The sequence below is a fragment of the Harpegnathos saltator genome, unplaced genomic scaffold (assembly GCF_003227715.2).
Source record: "Harpegnathos saltator strain DR-91 unplaced genomic scaffold, Hsal_v8.6 scaffold557, whole genome shotgun sequence".
Classification (NCBI taxonomy): Eukaryota; Metazoa; Arthropoda; class Insecta; order Hymenoptera; family Formicidae; genus Harpegnathos; species Harpegnathos saltator.
This window is the reverse complement of record NW_020230379.1, coordinates 539,892-557,819: the sequence shown is the minus strand read 5'-3', so window position 1 is coordinate 557,819 and position 17,928 is coordinate 539,892. Positions and strand designations below refer to the sequence as shown.

The 17,928-nt window shown below is 33.3% G+C and overlaps 4 long non-coding RNA genes across 4 annotated transcripts; 2 read left to right on the top strand and 2 right to left on the bottom strand.

Annotated features, from left to right (window-relative positions):
- Positions 1 to 9,076: 9,076 nt before the first annotated feature.
- LOC112589615 (uncharacterized) lies at positions 9,077 to 9,472 on the bottom strand. The gene is made up of 2 exons (XR_003113668.1): positions 9,314 to 9,472; positions 9,077 to 9,245 (listed from the first exon to the last, which is right to left on the bottom strand). It is a non-coding gene; the product is annotated as an uncharacterized LOC112589615 (long non-coding RNA).
- Positions 9,473 to 9,859: 387 nt separating this feature from the next.
- LOC105187775 (uncharacterized) lies at positions 9,860 to 11,335 on the top strand. The gene is made up of 3 exons (XR_002162960.2): positions 9,860 to 9,992; positions 10,118 to 10,258; positions 10,338 to 11,335. It is a non-coding gene; the product is annotated as an uncharacterized LOC105187775 (long non-coding RNA).
- Positions 11,336 to 13,041: 1,706 nt separating this feature from the next.
- Positions 13,042 to 13,985, bottom strand: LOC112589616 (uncharacterized). Its single transcript, XR_003113669.1, has 3 exons — positions 13,853 to 13,985; positions 13,587 to 13,727; positions 13,042 to 13,507 (listed from the first exon to the last, which is right to left on the bottom strand). It is a non-coding gene; the product is annotated as an uncharacterized LOC112589616 (long non-coding RNA).
- A 255-nt stretch (positions 13,986 to 14,240) lies between these two features.
- LOC109504269 (uncharacterized) lies at positions 14,241 to 14,768 on the top strand. Its single transcript, XR_002162961.2, has 2 exons — positions 14,241 to 14,531; positions 14,600 to 14,768. It is a non-coding gene; the product is annotated as an uncharacterized LOC109504269 (long non-coding RNA).
- Positions 14,769 to 17,928: the final 3,160 nt, after the last annotated feature.

Genomic DNA, 17,928 nt, shown 5'->3' with positions numbered 1-17,928 from the left:
TAGAGCACGTTTTCGCGTGTTGTCATTTATAATTTATATAAAATCAATTAAGAACTGTATTTCGTTTTCCGATAACTGTGAACTCGATATATCATTGTATTTTATAATAATGTGCAACGATGGTTATTGAAATTATTGATAAAAGTGTATGGAGTACCTAGGTTTTACATTAATCTAGCGAATAATTATCATTGAGCACTTATGGTCATAGATTATTATTGAGTATTTCCATGAGTGCTTCCGTCAAATACTTATCGATCAATAGCATTCAAATCGATAGCAATTAAAAAGTTAAAGAATTATAAAATTTATTTTATTGAAGAAAAATATAAAATATTTTATTATACTGTGTCTTATGTGGGTCATATATATTTTTATTAAAATACATATACGAAAAAATATATGTTATTATATATTATCAGAATTATTGTGTAATTATTAAATATACAACAAAAACAATAGGGAGAGGCAAAAATTTTATTTTTATAGTTTACATCTATTTTTAAAATCATATTAGTTTTTCAATGCTGAGAAGAAATAAAAATGATAATATTATAGAAAATTTTTCTATTTTATTAAAAATTATATTAATATTCAATAAATTCTTAAATTAATAACGTATAATTAATGATATACTAGTATACTAATATACTGTAGTATACTAGTATACTAATATACGGTAGTATACTAGTATACTAATATACTAGTATGTTATTTTCGTTTTTAACGATTTTTAAGCATCTTCAAATCAAATATTCTATATCGACATAGCGCTCGTACTAGTTGTATTCCAGAGCGCTCGTACTAGTTGTTTTTTCGGAAAATATGTTTGTTCTTCAAAAATTTTTCCTGCAAAAGTTGTAGTGTTCTAAGCAGGGACTCGGACCGTACCGAAAACCGCACCGGAACCGCCTTTTTTGTTGAACCGAAATCGTAAACCGTACCGAAACTTTACAAAGCTTTTGGTATCAGATCGGAACCGTACCGTTAAATTATTTTCGGTCCACGGTATTTTTCGGTTCTCTATTTCGGTTCTTATATTATATTATGATTTAGTATTAGTTGTTCTAATTACTTGATAGCTAACTGCTAGTTAAATCATCTCAGACAGCACATAACGTCCTCAATGCCCATTCTAGACGTCTTGAGGACGTCCTTATGCTGTTTGGAATATGTGTGTCTTTGTTTTTCTTTCAAATTAAACAAAGACAAGTAAATGATTTAACTATCAGTTAGCCCGGGAACACAATAGGTATAATAAGCTTTAAGCCTTAAGAAATTGGCTAATCTCATTCGATTATTCTTGTAAAAGTCGACTAGGATTGGTTAATTCTTATTCTGGCACCTCTGCGCACACCGCAATGCTTGTCGCGACAGCTGATCAAAAGCATCAAAGGGGATCACTGACGCTTTTAATTGGCTGTCGTCATAAGCGTTGCAGTCTATCATTCTATCTTCTTTCCGCATATAATGAGCGATAAAGATAAAATAACAGTACTTACAGCGCGTAAGTGCCCAAAATGAACGCAACCATAGTTGTATCTTCTATTTAATGGCTCTCCCAGACTAGCGCGATGTGTGACACGATACGCGATATACGACGCGCGATATCCAACGAGCATGCTGTTATTCAGAAAAAGCTATATATAGCGCATATACTATATACAGCTGTATATGCGTTATTTATATATACAAGGTGTTATAAAAGTCCGAGAAGAGCAGAATAACTCGAAAAATATGAGTCCTAGAAAAAATGTGAAGTACTGGGTTTTTATGATTTTTTCCTGGCTATCTGACGGCGACCTTGGATTTGACCTTGACAATGACCTTGAAGGTCATTTCAAGGTCAGGTAAATTTTTTAATGGGACTCCATACTTTTGACTCCAGAAATTAAAAGAGCGGAAAATTTTACGTTCGGATATGACCTTGAACACTGCCAAATTTGACCTCTGAAGGTCACATAAAGGTCTAAGCTTGTTTTAGGCTGAAAACGCGAATATCTTCGAAAATGCACCTGCTAGGGAGCAATATTACACATAAGAATAAGAATGTAGAGGTCAACGAGGGAACCGAATCCGACGTCGGATTTTGCAAATTCAAGATGGCCGATTCAAGATAGCGGCCGATATTTAAGAATAACAAAAATTGGATCTCGTTTAAGGAGTTTTTGAAGTCGTTTCTGAAATCGAATCCGACGTTGGATTTTACAAATTCAAGATGATCGATCAAAAATGGCGCCCGATATTGAGGAATTACCAATAATCGGAGTGACCTCGTATGTAACGTAAAATCTCACTCTTCACATTTTTACCTCCCCCCCCACATTATGGGGGGGAGGTAAAAGTATGTGTTTCCAGCCTAAAAAAATTAATTGACCTCGATATGACTGACACATAACCTTAAGAACAAGGTCAAGATTGAAAACGTCATATTCGAACGTAAAATTTTTCAATCTTGACACTTTTAGGTCAAAAGTATGGATTTTCAGTCCTAAAAAAGTCCGGTTTGACCTTAATAATAATCTTAACTCATGACCTTGAGAATAAGGGCAAAGTCACGGCTGAATGTCCCTCGTTGACCTCTACATTCTTATTCTTATGCGTAACATTGCTCCCTAGCAGATGCATTTTCGAAGATATTCACGTTGTTTTCAGCCTAAAACAAGCTTAGACCTTTATGTGACCTTCAGAGGTTAAATTTGGCAGTGTTTAAGGTCATATCCGAACGTAAAATCTTCCGCTCTTTTAATTTCTGGGGTCAAAAGTATGGGGTCCCATTTAAAAAAATTGACCTGACCTTGAAATGACCTTCAAGGTCATTGTCGAGGTTAAATCCAAGGTTACCATCAGATAGCCAGGAAAAATCATAAAAACCCAGTACTTCGCATTTTTTGTAGGACTCATATTTTTCGAGTTATTCTGCTCTTCCCGGACTTTTATAACACCCTGTATATACATATATATACAGGATCTGCCAAAAGTTCCGGAACGGCCAATTATTCCAAAAAAATAATGATTGTTTAAAACAATGTTTGAAACAAAAGTTGTAGGGCTTAAAAAAACTGTCAGATGTTGACAATTGTTTGACCTTGAGGAATTACCTTGAGAAACGTTATCAAGGTCGACATAAAAATCTTAAATGGAAACTCCTATTTTTTATTACACCATCTTTTTCCACCAATTAATTTGAACAACTTTTGTCTGAAACATTTTTTATTTACCTAATATTTTTTCAGATAGTTAAGGATAACTTGGTAACTTTTTCAATATTTACTACATGGGCTGAAAAGTCTTTGGCCTGACATATAAATGGCGCCACAAACTAAAAATCCTTATATTTCCTATAGAGTACCAACCTTAACTTAGATGCTGTAAAAATTTCATGATATTTCGTTGACTCGTGTACAAGTTATAGCTTTCGAAGTGACGTTACCTCTGAATTTATCTTTACTATGGAAAAAAGTGAATTTCGTGTTTTGATTAAACATTGCTTCCTGATGGGAAAAACACTGTTGAAGCAAAGGCATGGCTTGATAAATGTTACGGCACATCTGCCCCACCGAATTCAACCATCAAATATTGGTTTGCTGAGTTTCGTCGTAACCGTACGAGCGCAAATGATGCACCACGTTCAGGAAGGCCAAATGAGGCAGTTACTCCAGAAAACATCCAGAAAATCAGTGAAATCGTGTTGAATGACCGTAAAATGAAATTGAGTGAGCTAGCTAACATCATAGGCATCTCAAAGGAACGCGTTGGTCATATCATTCATGAATATTTACACATGAAAAAGCTTTGTGCGCGTTGGGTGCCGCGTTTTTTGACAATTGAGCAAAAAGCGGAACGTGTTCGACTTTCAAAGCAAAATCTGGCCCTGTTTAACGCAATAAGAAGGAGTTTTTGCGTCGATTTGTCACAATAGATGAAACATGGATCCATCACTACACACCGGAGTCTAATCGGCAGTCAGCGGAGTGGTTATTGCCTGGTGAAAGCCGTCCGAAGCGTCCGAAGACACAACAATCAGCTGGCAAGGTTTTGGCCAGTATTTTTTGGGATGCGCATAACATAATATTCATTGATTATCTTGAACATGGTAAAACTATCAATAAAGAATATTACTGTACATTACTGGATCGATTGGACGACGAGGTCAAGGTCAAACGGCCACATTTGGCAAAGAAAAAAATTTTGTTTCACCAAGACAATGCTACAGTCGGCTCACGATACGACCGATAAATTAAAGAAATTGCGCTATAAATTGGTCCCGCATCCCCCGTATTCTCCAGACCTGGCCCCCAGCGACTATTTCCTTTTTCCCCGACTGAAGCAGTGGCTCGCTGGTAAAAGATTTTACTCGAATGAGGAGGTCAAGTTGGAAACAAATGCCTATTTTGAGGGACTTGACACCGAGCACTATACGACCAGCATCGAAATGTTAGCGGACCGTTACACTAAGTGCATTACTCTAAATGGAGATTATGTCGAGGAATAAAACACTTTTCATTAAAAAAATCGTTTTTTCATTGTTAAGCCAAAGACTTTTCAGCCCATGTAGTAACTTACGATATCTCGCTAACTGTTTATCGAGATAAAAAATGGTACTAGACTTTTCTATTCTATTTGATCTCAAGAATATATTGATATAATAGTGCTCTATTTTTTGTTAATTTATCGATCTTTCGAAATTTCAAAATCATCAAATTAACAAAAGTCAGGGCGCTATTGTAACAATATATTCTTGAGACCAAGTAGAATAGAAAAGTCTAGTACCATTTTTTTATCCCGACAAACAGTTAGCGAGATATCGTAAGTTAAATATTGGAAAAGTTACCAAGTTATCTTCAAATATCTAAAAAAATGTTAGGCAAATAAAAAAATGTTTCAGGAAAAAGTTGTTCAAATTGATTGGTGCAAAAATACGGTGTAATAAAAAATTGGAGTTTCCATTTAAGACTTTTATGTTGACTTTGATAACGTTTTTCAAGATCATTCCAAGGTCAAACAATTATCAATATCTGATAACTTTTTTTAAGCCCTGCAACTTTTGTTGCAAACAATGTTTTAAACGATCATTATTTTTTGAAATAATTAGCCGTTCCAGAACTTTTGGCAGACCCCAGACGCTGCATATATTTTAAAGTGATTATTAAACGAGAAAAAAATTTTAATAATAATATGACGCGAGGGTGCGCTCCAGCTGATTTCTTATATAGCGACGGATATAGGCGAACTGAATGCCTCGCGATCGTCGCCTCGGCCGCTAAGCGCGGAGCGGTAGCAAGGGGACGGTGGGTGTCACCTCTTGAATTTCGCCCGAAATGTGCAGATCGTCTCCAGCTCTGCTCTAAGTAACAGTGACAGTTTCAAATGACTCTTAGGAATAAACTTCACTCCATAACAACTCAACGTATCTGAACATAAAATTTTCCGTAGATTACATTTTGCAGTCAGAACGGGCGTCTCTATTAAAAAATTTAACTTAACTTTAACATGACCTCAAGGTTATCAGTTTATCCGCTCGGACCTCTACAACTTTTGTCTGAAACAATACCTCTCTCTGTAGTCGCCGTGCGTTCGGGATAGCACTAGAGATGTCGCTTCCAAACGACATCTCTCAACGTTATCTGGGGAGAGGAGAGTGTCGTGAGCGTGAAGCGTCAGATAGCTCAGTGGTCTAGAGCAGTCGCCCGGCAAGCGAAAGACCCGAGTTCGATTCCCGGTCTAGCGACTACCGCGCTCTCAATATTTTTCTCTCTTCGGAACGAAAATAAGATGCAGGTCCCGAACACACGGCGTCCCGTCGCCATCTAGTATGCCCTCCTTCTTTCATGGTTCATGATCATTGCGATAACCTGGAGACAATTTCGCGTGCGACACGAAATTGTTGTTTGAACTTGAAATGATCCCTCAAGGCCATTATGGACCGTAAGTATGTACCATATCTGAACGTAAAATTTTCCGTTCTTTTCATTTCTGTAGTCAAAAATATGGGTTTCCATTAAAAAAAATAACTTTGACCTTCAAATTACCTTGAAATTTGACCTCAAGGTCACTGATGTATGTCCCCCATCCAGCCCTAAAACTTTTGTCTGAAACATTTTTTCGTCGACCTCGAAGATTTCGAGATTTTTTAATGCGAAAGTTAATTTTAATTCAATAAAAATTTTAGTAAGAAAAAGTAAGTAAAAATTTTAGTAAGAAATGTTAAAGAACCGTATCGATTCTTTTATGGTCAAAAAACCGAAACCGGAACCCTTACTAAGTATTTTGGATACCGGAATCGAACCGATATTTTTTACCGGTCCCTGGTTCTAAGTCATGCATTATGTGATAATATTAATATGATCTTGAATGGCATTGTCTAGATTATGTGAAGGTCACCTTCAATTTTTTGAATGAAAAGTCCAACTTTTCATTGCACATTTTTGTAGTTGATCTTGAAAGTGTTTTCTAAAACATTAATAAACACAACGAAATATTTTTCCGTTAAATATTACTAAATAAATATTAATATCGAATTATGACGCCTGGTAATATCATCAGTATTAACATTATCCAAAATATATCGCGTGGAAGTTACACTGCAACTCTCTTCGATATCAGCACGCAAAGACGTTTATAAGCAATTATAGATTCTCTTGATGAAAGATGTTCAGCTACTTTTAGAAAAATCCCTCCCAGAATAACGGATGAAGTGGGAGGATACTCCGGCTCGCAGATTTCCAGCGAAGACAATCATGCTTGGTGTCGGGTCTTATTGAATCACTATTATACTTCTATTGTACTACACAGTCTGTCCCAGATACGATGAGACTGGTTCCATCAAAGTTCTTAGCGCAGCGATATCTATGAGTGAATGATGGTAGGTGAATGTTCTACCCTTCATCTACTTAACCTCAAAATTTGAGCGAATTCGGTTGATATTTCACTGTGGTTTGACATTTTATGTAAAGTCACTTTGTGTACGTCGGTCGAAAAACCAACTTTTAAATTGGGTAAAAGTGGTGCAGAAACGTACGAAACGCTAAAAAATGTATACGGGGATGAATGCATGTCCCGTGCACAGGTTTTCCGTTGGTTTGGCCGATTCCGTGACGGTCGTGAGGACTTTGACCGAGCACCGCCGCCAAAAACCACTCGCAATGAAGAAAACATCGAGAAAGTCAAAGAAATTCTTCGAAGCGACCGCTGTGTGTCTGCGAGACTCATCGAAGAGGAAACTGGGATACCGAAAAGCACAGTCTATCGAATTTTGACCGAAGATTTGGGCAAACGGAAGATTGCACGATAATGCACCATCGCACAAAGCCATCATGGTACGTGAATTCTTGACCAAAAAAGCCATCATTGTTATCGATCATCCACCGTATTCACCTGATTTGGCTCCGTGCGACTTCTGGCTATTTCCCAAACTGAAATTGGCGATGAAAGGAAATCATTTCGATACCATCCCGGTCATCCAAAAGACTTCGACCGCCATACTAAAGGCCATTCCAGCCGATGAGTATAAAAAATGTTTCGAAAAATTTGTTGAACGTTTCCAGCGCTATATTAACTCAGAAGGAGACTATTTTGAATGAACAAGAATAAAAAATCAAAATAATAAACGCTTTGTATTTTTTTTAGACCAGTCTCATTGGATCTGGGACAGACTGTGTATATCAAACCTTTATCGAATCATTATTAAATTGAATCTTGATCTGAACGTTTATCATTGAATCTTTAATGAACCATATTGAAACTCTAATAAACATCATGCTATAACGAGGCACTCTATTTATGAATTATTATACAATTACCGAATTATACAAGGTAATCCAAAATTCCCGCATTCGGAGTACAGGACATTATACTTTATGATAAAATAAACAACTTTTTCCTTTAACAAAATTGACAAGTAGTCCGACAAGTAATTTTTGCAGAACGTATTAAAGTTAATGAATAAGCGCTCTTGTCTATATAGGGTCGGCGCACGCACCTCACTCGCGTGTACACTGCTGATCTAAAAGGTATGTGCATCGATTTTTTATTGACTTCGGAACGCGTTCCAACTTGAGGAGAAAGACAACCACTGCTTCATACGTCAGCGCTGTCAGTTATTACGACATATACGTAGTGCTAAATAAGTAGTGGGTCTGTACTTTATAGCTGCACTGTTGAACTAGTGCAGTAAGTTTGAATGAGAAAAAATATAGTTGTCTCATTTTAACTTATTGCACTAATTTAGCAGTGCAGCTATAAAGAACCATAAAGAACAGACCCAGTGGTCGTGGCGTAGAGATAAATGTCTTGGAGACATTGAGTTATAATTGAAGAAATGAAGAATATAAATAGTGATTGTGAAGAAAAGTGACAAAATGTTTCATAAAATTTATAAAACAGCGTATTAAAGGAGAGTATTAACTGTCTAATAATATTTTAAGTAAAAAATATTTTTAAATTTGAGTGTAAGTTAAAAAAGCTATAAACCATAATTTCTTTAATATTAATAATTTTATAGCTATAAATTTGCCATCGACGTTAAATGAATATGTATGTAATGCTTTCATTTGTGTAGGTGGGAAATTTTTATTGCACTCATAAAAAATAAGCAGCAGACCAAGTCGAGTGATATCTTTTAACAAGATATTCATATCACTCAACTTGGTCTGCTGCTTACTTTTGCTGAACACAATAATATAATTCCTCACCTACGCAAATAATAGCATTATATATATATATATATATATATATATTCATTCAACGTCGATGACAAATTTATAGCTTTAACTAACATTAAATATAAATTATTAAAATTATGGTTTATAACTTTTTTAATTTACATTCAAATTGAAAATATAGAAATGAACTTACCGTGTCTCAAAGAATAAGTGAATTTCAGAGTACTATTATTGTACAGGATGCATTATTAAGGATAACAAACATAAGATGATAAGATGATGAAAGTATAAGCAAGATATTACCAATCAAGACTATGATGCATATAGAAAAAATATAAATCTTAACACAAGAAACAAAGCAGCACTAAGCGATGAGTCAGGTTTGGACTGTCTGAATAAAATAACAATATTAGTAAGAATTTATCAAATTACAACTTTATTTATAGTATATGTTTTATAACACAAACTGATTTCACGCAATATATTTTAAAGATGTAGGTATATGAAATATGTGTCGTACTAGTTCTTTTCCTGTGGCCAAAGGAACACAAAGTCAATCACAGTGATTCCCAAGCAGACCTACTGCACAAAAGTTTCCATAGTTACAGCATATCTGATTCATTCTTTAACACAACAGTAAAACTACGTACCTATTCTAAGGAAAAATAGAACCGATGAGATTGGTGCAAAGTTCAACGACTAGAAATTGTCCTCCTCCTGGTAGCTGAATAATTGTACAAATTCAATATAACTAATTATGCCCCCTACTATCTCGTCCGGATGGAGAACTATGTAGTCATGCCCCTGCACGCGCCTTGGCAACAGAATTCAAAAAACCCCCATTCAGAAGAAAACGCCGCTCTGCGCCGTGGCACCCCTGGCCGTGGCGCCTCGTGCTTCCGTGCGCTGCGCGCGCCGTCGATCTTCATTGTGTTCTGTTCGTTAGTCTTGGGGTGCGGTCCACCTATTGCTTTGAAATGTTCTAGATGCTACGCTCCGAATAAACTCAGAAAACCGTTCCATTAACGCTACGAGTCTTATAGATGTTATGCAAATGGACCACTTGTAATGTGTTATCTCGCATAATATAGCATCAGAATTTCATTGGAATAAAATGGAATTGGATATACTAATAATAATGAGTGTTTTCGATAATTTTTTCGATATGCCTTATTTTATATATGAGGATGATGTAGAAGAAGTAATAAATATATATATACAATTTCAAGGCCAAATAGAAACAAATAAAAAAAATATCCCAAAAATTAAGGATTATGTTGAACAAATAATTCCGTCACTTAACGCAATGGAATTCAAAAATCATTTCAGGTAAAATTCCTATTTACATATTGTGTATGAAAAAAAAATGTTTCTAAATTTTTACACACATGCATGATAAATAAATATTCAATCATATTTCATTGTTTTATTATTTCATTTATTATATTTTTTAGAATGTTAGCACAGACGTTCGACTTTATTCTAAAGTAGATTGCAAATCAATTACAACGATTTGTAAGTGGCAATGAAATGATATCTCCAGAAAAACAGTTTTTAATTACTTTGTGGCGTATGGCAACACCAGATTCATATAGGTATGAATTATGATCACGTATAGTGTTAATAAATAAAAAAATTATAATACTATTAAGTTAAATCGTAATATTCCTTTAGATCAATTCATACTAGATTTGATGTTGGGAAAGGTACATCTGTTAGAGCAGTATAGAGGGTTAGGCAAGCATTGTGTAATCTTGCTTCAAAGTTTATTCAATGGCCAACAAGAGAAAAAATGGAAAAAATTAAAGAAGGTTTTTCTCGTATTGGTGCTTTTCCAGGAGTTATTGGAGCAATTGATGGCACCCACATAAATATACCAGCTCCTAATATGCATGCAGAAGCTTACGTTAATAGGAAAGGACATCATTCAATTCAAGCTCGTTCTTTTTTTCATTTCTGTTAATAAAATATAAAGTATAACTTTTTTAAGTTTATTAACATATTTCTGTATTTCTTTTGGATATAGGTAGTCTGTGATCATACATATCTATTTACACATGTGTACGTTGGAAACGTAGGATCCTTACACGATGCTCGGGTATTTAGATTGTCAGCTGTACAAGACTACGTTTCAGATGCATCAAAGTTTCCCAATGACTGTCACTTAATAGAAGATGCTGCTTATCCCCTGTTAAAACAATTAATGGTGCCATATGTAGATAATGGCCATCTGACATGCCGTCAGAAGAATTACAATTTCTGCCTTTCGTCTTGTCGCATGAGTGTTGAAAGAGCTATTGGCTTGTTAAAAGGACGTTGGAGAAGCCTCCTTCATCATTTGGCCATGGGATGTGTGGAGCGTATTTCCTATCATTTTTTAGCATGTTGTGTGTTACATAACATATGTTTAATGAAAAAAGACGAAATAGAAGCAGTTATCGTAAATATAGACATAGCACACCCTCAACCACAAATACAAGATATAGAGCAAAACAGAGGTGAAGCAGAAGCTAAACGAGATTTTGTGTGCTCTATACTTCGTATGAGAGAAGGCGTATAAAAAAAACTGTGATATATTCATATTTTTTATTTGTGATTAAAATTTAAGTAAATATAATCAATAAGTATTATATATGTTATTTTATCAATAAAAGTTACATTATAAGATCACAGTCCTGAATTTTATTTTTAATAAAGGACTAACGTGCAAAGAAATATATTTTCTGTATGAAATACCTTTAAATGTTGCATCAAATAAGGTAACATTTGGTATAACAAAAAAATTGTATTGATGAAAAAATACTTAGACATTAGACGCACAAAACATTCTAATAGTTGCAAACTAAAAATAATTTATAACATAAAAATAACATGTAGCATTAAATAACACTAACACAATTAGGAACTATATTATATCCTATTGTATTTTTGCTAACATGCTGCTGACAGTCTGCAGTATACACTGTGTAAAATCTGCTTTTGCAAGTGTCGCTATCTGGAATATTTTATTTTTCATCACGCATTGTGATAAATTTTTCATATTGTTATTTTTTATTTAGGTAAAAGAGTAATGGAAAAAACTGCGTTGGAAAAACTTATTATATTTGCACAAGAAAATCAAGAAAAAAAATGTACGAAGGTACTGAGGCGAGACAAGAACGCTTATTAAAAATTTGGGAAACATTGCTAACAAAAAATATACATAATGCATAAATATTATTAGAAATTAATAACTTAATAATTAATATTAATTTTGTTAATTATATTATTATTTTATTAATACTATTATAATTTTTATTACTGGTACTATAATTTTTTTTGCATAATTGTAATGTAAGTCCTACAGCAAGTACAATTACTAATTTTTTCTTTTTAACAAAAAGCCAAAGTTTTCAGTATTAATGTATGATAAGACAGTATTTTTTTTCTTATTTTCTTTCAAATATAATAAGTTTCAAGCAGTTCATACTTTTACCTAATAAAAAATAACAAGAAAAAATTTATATAACATTTAGTAAATAAATATTCCAGATAGCGAACTTGAAAAGAGATTTTAACAGTGTATATGCAGACTGTCAGAGCATGTTAGCAAAATACAATAGATATAATATAGTTCCTAATTGTGTTAGTGTTATTTAATGCTACATGTTATTTTTATGTTATAAATTATTTTTAGTTTGCAACTATTAGAATGTTTTGTGCGTCTAATGTCTAAGTATTTTTTCATCAATACAATTTTTTTGTTATACCAAATGTTACCTTATTTGATGCAACATTTAAAGGTATTTCATACAGAAAATATATTTCTTTGCACGTTAGTCCTTTATTAAAAATAAAATTCAGGACTGTGATCTTATAATGTAACTTTTATTGATAAAATAACATATATAATACTTATTGATTATATTTACTTAAATTTTAATCACAAATAAAAAATATGAATATATCACAGTTTTTTTTATACGCCTTCTCTCATACGAAGTATAGAGCACACAAAATCTCGTTTAGCTTCTGCTTCACCTCTGTTTTGCTCTATATCTTGTATTTGTGGTTGAGGGTGTGCTATGTCTATATTTACGATAACTGCTTCTATTTCGTCTTTTTTCATTAAACATATGTTATGTAACACACAACATGCTAAAAAATGATAGGAAATACGCTCCACACATCCCATGGCCAAATGATGAAGGAGGCTTCTCCAACGTCCTTTTAACAAGCCAATAGCTCTTTCAACACTCATGCGACAAGACGAAAGGCAGAAATTGTAATTCTTCTGACGGCATGTCAGATGGCCATTATCTACATATGGCACCATTAATTGTTTTAACAGGGGATAAGCAGCATCTTCTATTAAGTGACAGTCATTGGGAAACTTTGATGCATCTGAAACGTAGTCTTGTACAGCTGACAATCTAAATACCCGAGCATCGTGTAAGGATCCTACGTTTCCAACGTACACATGTGTAAATAGATATGTATGATCACAGACTACCTATATCCAAAAGAAATACAGAAATATGTTAATAAACTTAAAAAAGTTATACTTTATATTTTATTAACAGAAATGAAAAAAAGAACGAGCTTGAATTGAATGATGTCCTTTCCTATTAACGTAAGCTTCTGCATGCATATTAGGAGCTGGTATATTTATGTGGGTGCCATCAATTGCTCCAATAACTCCTGGAAAAGCACCAATACGAGAAAAACCTTCTTTAATTTTTTCCATTTTTTCTCTTGTTGGCCATTGAATAAACTTTGAAGCAAGATTACACAATGCTTGCCTAACCCTCTATACTGCTCTAACAGATGTACCTTTCCCAACATCAAATCTAGTATGAATTGATCTAAAGGAATATTACGATTTAACTTAATAGTATTATAATTTTTTTATTTATTAACACTATACGTGATCATAATTCATACCTATATGAATCTGGTGTTGCCATACGCCACAAAGTAATTAAAAACTGTTTTTCTGGAGATATCATTTCATTGCCACTTACAAATCGTTGTAATTGATTTGCAATCTACTTTAGAATAAAGTCGAACGTCTGTGCTAACATTCTAAAAAATATAATAAATGAAATAATAAAACAATGAAATATGATTGAATATTTATTTATCATGCATGTGTGTAAAAATTTAGAAACATTTTTTTTTCATACACAATATGTAAATAGGAATTTTACCTGAAATGATTTTTGAATTCCATTGCGTTAAGTGACGGAATTATTTGTTCAACATAATCCTTAATTTTTGGGATATTTTTTTTATTTGTTTCTATTTGGCCTTGAAATTGTATATATATATTTATTACTTCTTCTACATCATCCTCATATATAAAATAAGGCATATCGAAAAAATTATCGAAAACACTCATTATTATTAGTATATCCAATTCCATTTTATTCCAATGAAATTCTGATGCTATATTATGCGAGATAACACATTACAAGTGGTCCATTTGCATAACATCTATAAGACTCGTAGCGTTAATGGAACGGTTTTCTGAGTTTATTCGGAGCGTAGCATCTAGAACATTTCAAAGCAATAGGTGGACCGCACCCCAAGACTAACGAACAGAACACAATGAAGATCGACGGCGCGCGCAGCGCACGGAAGCACGAGGCGCCACGGCCAGGGGTGCCACGGCGCAGAGCGGCGTTTTCTTCTGAATGGGGGTTTTTTGAATTCTGTTGCCAAGGCGCGTGCAGGGGCATGACTACATAGTTCTCCATCCGGACGAGATAGTAGGGGGCATAATTAGTTATATTGAATTTGTACAATTATTCAGCTACCAGGAGGAGGACAATTTCTAGTCGTTGAACTTTGCACCAATCTCATCGGTTCTATTTTTCCTTAGAATAGGTACGTAGTTTTACTGTTGTGTTAAAGAATGAATCAGATATGCTGTAACTATGGAAACTTTTGTGCAGTAGGTCTGCTTGGGAATCACTGTGATTGACTTTGTGTTCCTTTGGCCACAGGAAAAGAACTAGTACGACACATATTTCATATACCTACATCTTTAAAATATATTGCGTGAAATCAGTTTGTGTTATAAAACATATACTATAAATAAAGTTGTAATTTGATAAATTCTTACTAATATTGTTATTTTATTCAGACAGTCCAAACCTGACTCATCGCTTAGTGCTGCTTTGTTTCTTGTGTTAAGATTTATATTTTTTCTATATGCATCATAGTCTTGATTGGTAATATCTTGCTTATACTTTCATCATCTTATCATCTTATGTTTGTTATCCTTAATAATGCATCCTGTACAATAATAGTACTCTGAAATTCACTTATTCTTTGAGACACGGTAAGTTCATTTCTATATTTTCAATTTGAATGTAAATTAAAAAAGTTATAAACCATAATTTTAATAATTTATATTTAATGTTAGTTAAAGCTATAAATTTGTCATCGACGTTGAATGAATATATATATATATATATATATATAATGCTATTATTTGCGTAGGTGAGGAATTATATTATTGTGTTCAGCAAAAGTAAGCAGCAGACCAAGTTGAGTGATATGAATATCTTGTTAAAAGATATCACTCGACTTGGTCTGCTGCTTATTTTTTATGAGTGCAATAAAAATTTCCCACCTACACAAATGAAAGCATTACATACATATTCATTTAACGTCGATGGCAAATTTATAGCTATAAAATTATTAATATTAAAGAAATTATGGTTTATAGCTTTTTTAACTTACACTCAAATTTAAAAATATTTTTTACTTAAAATATTATTAGACAGTTAATACTCTCCTTTAATACGCTGTTTTATAAATTTTATGAAACATTTTGTCACTTTTCTTCACAATCACTATTTATATTCTTCATTTCTTCAATTATAACTCAATGTCTCCAAGACATTTGTCTCTACGTCACAATCACTACTTATTTGACACTACGTATATGCCATCCTTCTGCTCTCGTAATAAGTGACAGCGCTGACGTATGAAGCAGTGGTTGTCTTTCTCCTCAAATTGGAATGCGTTCCGAAGTCAACAAAAAATCAGTGCACATATCTTTTAGTTCAGCAGTGTACCTAGTTAGTAACTAGTATTCATAAGTAACGTCTTTTAAGATGCTCATATGACTCTGTTGTGATTAGTTTACGACATCTTAAAACTGTACTTAAGACAATCTTAAATAAAAAGAATCAACTATGAACAATACCGGGATTTGATCTTCTTCCGTATTGTATTGCTTTAATAATGAAAAGTTAATAAAATAAGTACTGCCTTTATTTTTTACGTAATAAATGAATAAAAAATTGTCTGATTGCACAATATCATCTGAAAATAAAAACAAATGTAAATAGTAATATGCTTTGCGAGATGTGAAATCCCGGTATTGTTTATAATTGATCCTTATTATTTAAGATTGTCTTAAATACAGTCTTAAGATGTCGTAAACTAATCACAACAGAGCCGTACGAGTGTCTTAAAAGACATTACTTATAAATATTAGTCGCTGATTAGGTACACCCCAGATAGCATACGGATGTCCATTGGACGTCTATTATATGTCCATTTTTTTTTACAAAATACGTCCATACGTGGACGTACGTTTGTCACAACTTTGGACATAGGACGTCCGATGGACGTACATCGGACGTCCTACACCCACATAGAACAAAAAGTCATAATAATATAATTATGACATAAAAAAAAGTCATTTTAAGACAAATCAGGATGTCATTCGATATAGTTTTCGTGATGTTTTTTTGATATTGAAATGATGTTATCGTGACTTTTAGAATTGTACATTAAAATAGAAAGTCATAACATCAAAGTGACAAAATGACAAGAAAAATGATCTAATCATGATTACAAAGTGAATTTTTATAGTCTTTTGTTACTCATTTTGAAGTCATTGTGATTTTTTGTTTAAATATAGCTTATAATATAGATGATATAGTTTATAACCATGCATATACAATGTCCGAAAAATGTTTTAGAGATATCATATTTCTAAAATGTTTTTTGGACATGTATATGTATTTGTGTATGTATGGATAAGAAATATAGGGTAAAAAATGTGAATGTGAATATTTGGGTGTTATTTTGAAAGTTTTCTTGGGTGTTATTTTGAAGGTTTTCGTTGAGCGTTAACCCTCATTTGGATGTAATCTTCAATTGACGATCTGAAATCACACCCAATTTGAATGTTTTTTCAGTGTATAACATCCAAAATTGAACGTTTATTCGCATAACACTCAAAGTTGAGCGTTTTTTTTATCGGTGTTTAACACCCAAAGTTAAACGTTTTTTGAGTGTTAACCAAAATTGAGGGTTTTTTTTCATAAGGGCTAATATACATATATGTTATATGAACAATTTTTTGTACGAAAATCTACAGTTTACATTACACATAAGATTGAGGATAATAACGTCATCAAACCTCAAAGATTCTTAAAAATATCGCATATGTTATTTTACCCAGATAACACAAATATATTCTATAAATATTATATAAATATTTTTCGAGAACATTAAAATATTCGCACAATATACCGATAAGTTGAAAAAAACATTTTATGCATATACAGGGAGTCCCATTTTAAGTGCCCACCCCAAATATCTCTCTTATTTTTTATTTTAAAGAAAAATGGTTCAGACACGTTTTGTATAGTTTCAAGGGAGCCATAAGATGATATCATTGATTTGACCTTGAAGAGACATTTGAAGGTCACGTGAAGGTTACCTCAATTTTTTAGATGGCACCCCTTATTTTTTATTACATATTCTTGTAGCTGACCTCGAGAGCTTCCCAAAACACTATAATCAAATGTTTTTTGGTGAAGTATTTTTCGAGTTATAAAGTTCCAAATTTACAAAATTTTGATAAAAATACAAAATATTTCGTAAAACATTCACTTTCCGATAGTCTTATCTTACATGATCCAACCAGTCAAGGCAAGATCCGAGCATGATCCAACCAGTTAAGGCAAGATCCAAATATGATCCAACCAGTCAAGGCAAGATCCGAGCATGATCCAGCCAGTCAAGACGAGATCCTGTATTGCCTGATAATCAATGAACTGTAACAATTGTGAAAGTGCAATTGTCAATTCTTTTAATGAAACAAATATCAAGAGGCTTGTTTCAAATTTCTTACTTGGGCAACTGTCGGTATTTTGGCGAAGTCTCAGACAGACGCATATTATTATCCATTGACTTTGTTTTTTATAAGACAGGAATTTTTTGTTTTTTGGAGCTGTTTTTCTTTATAATTATGGCT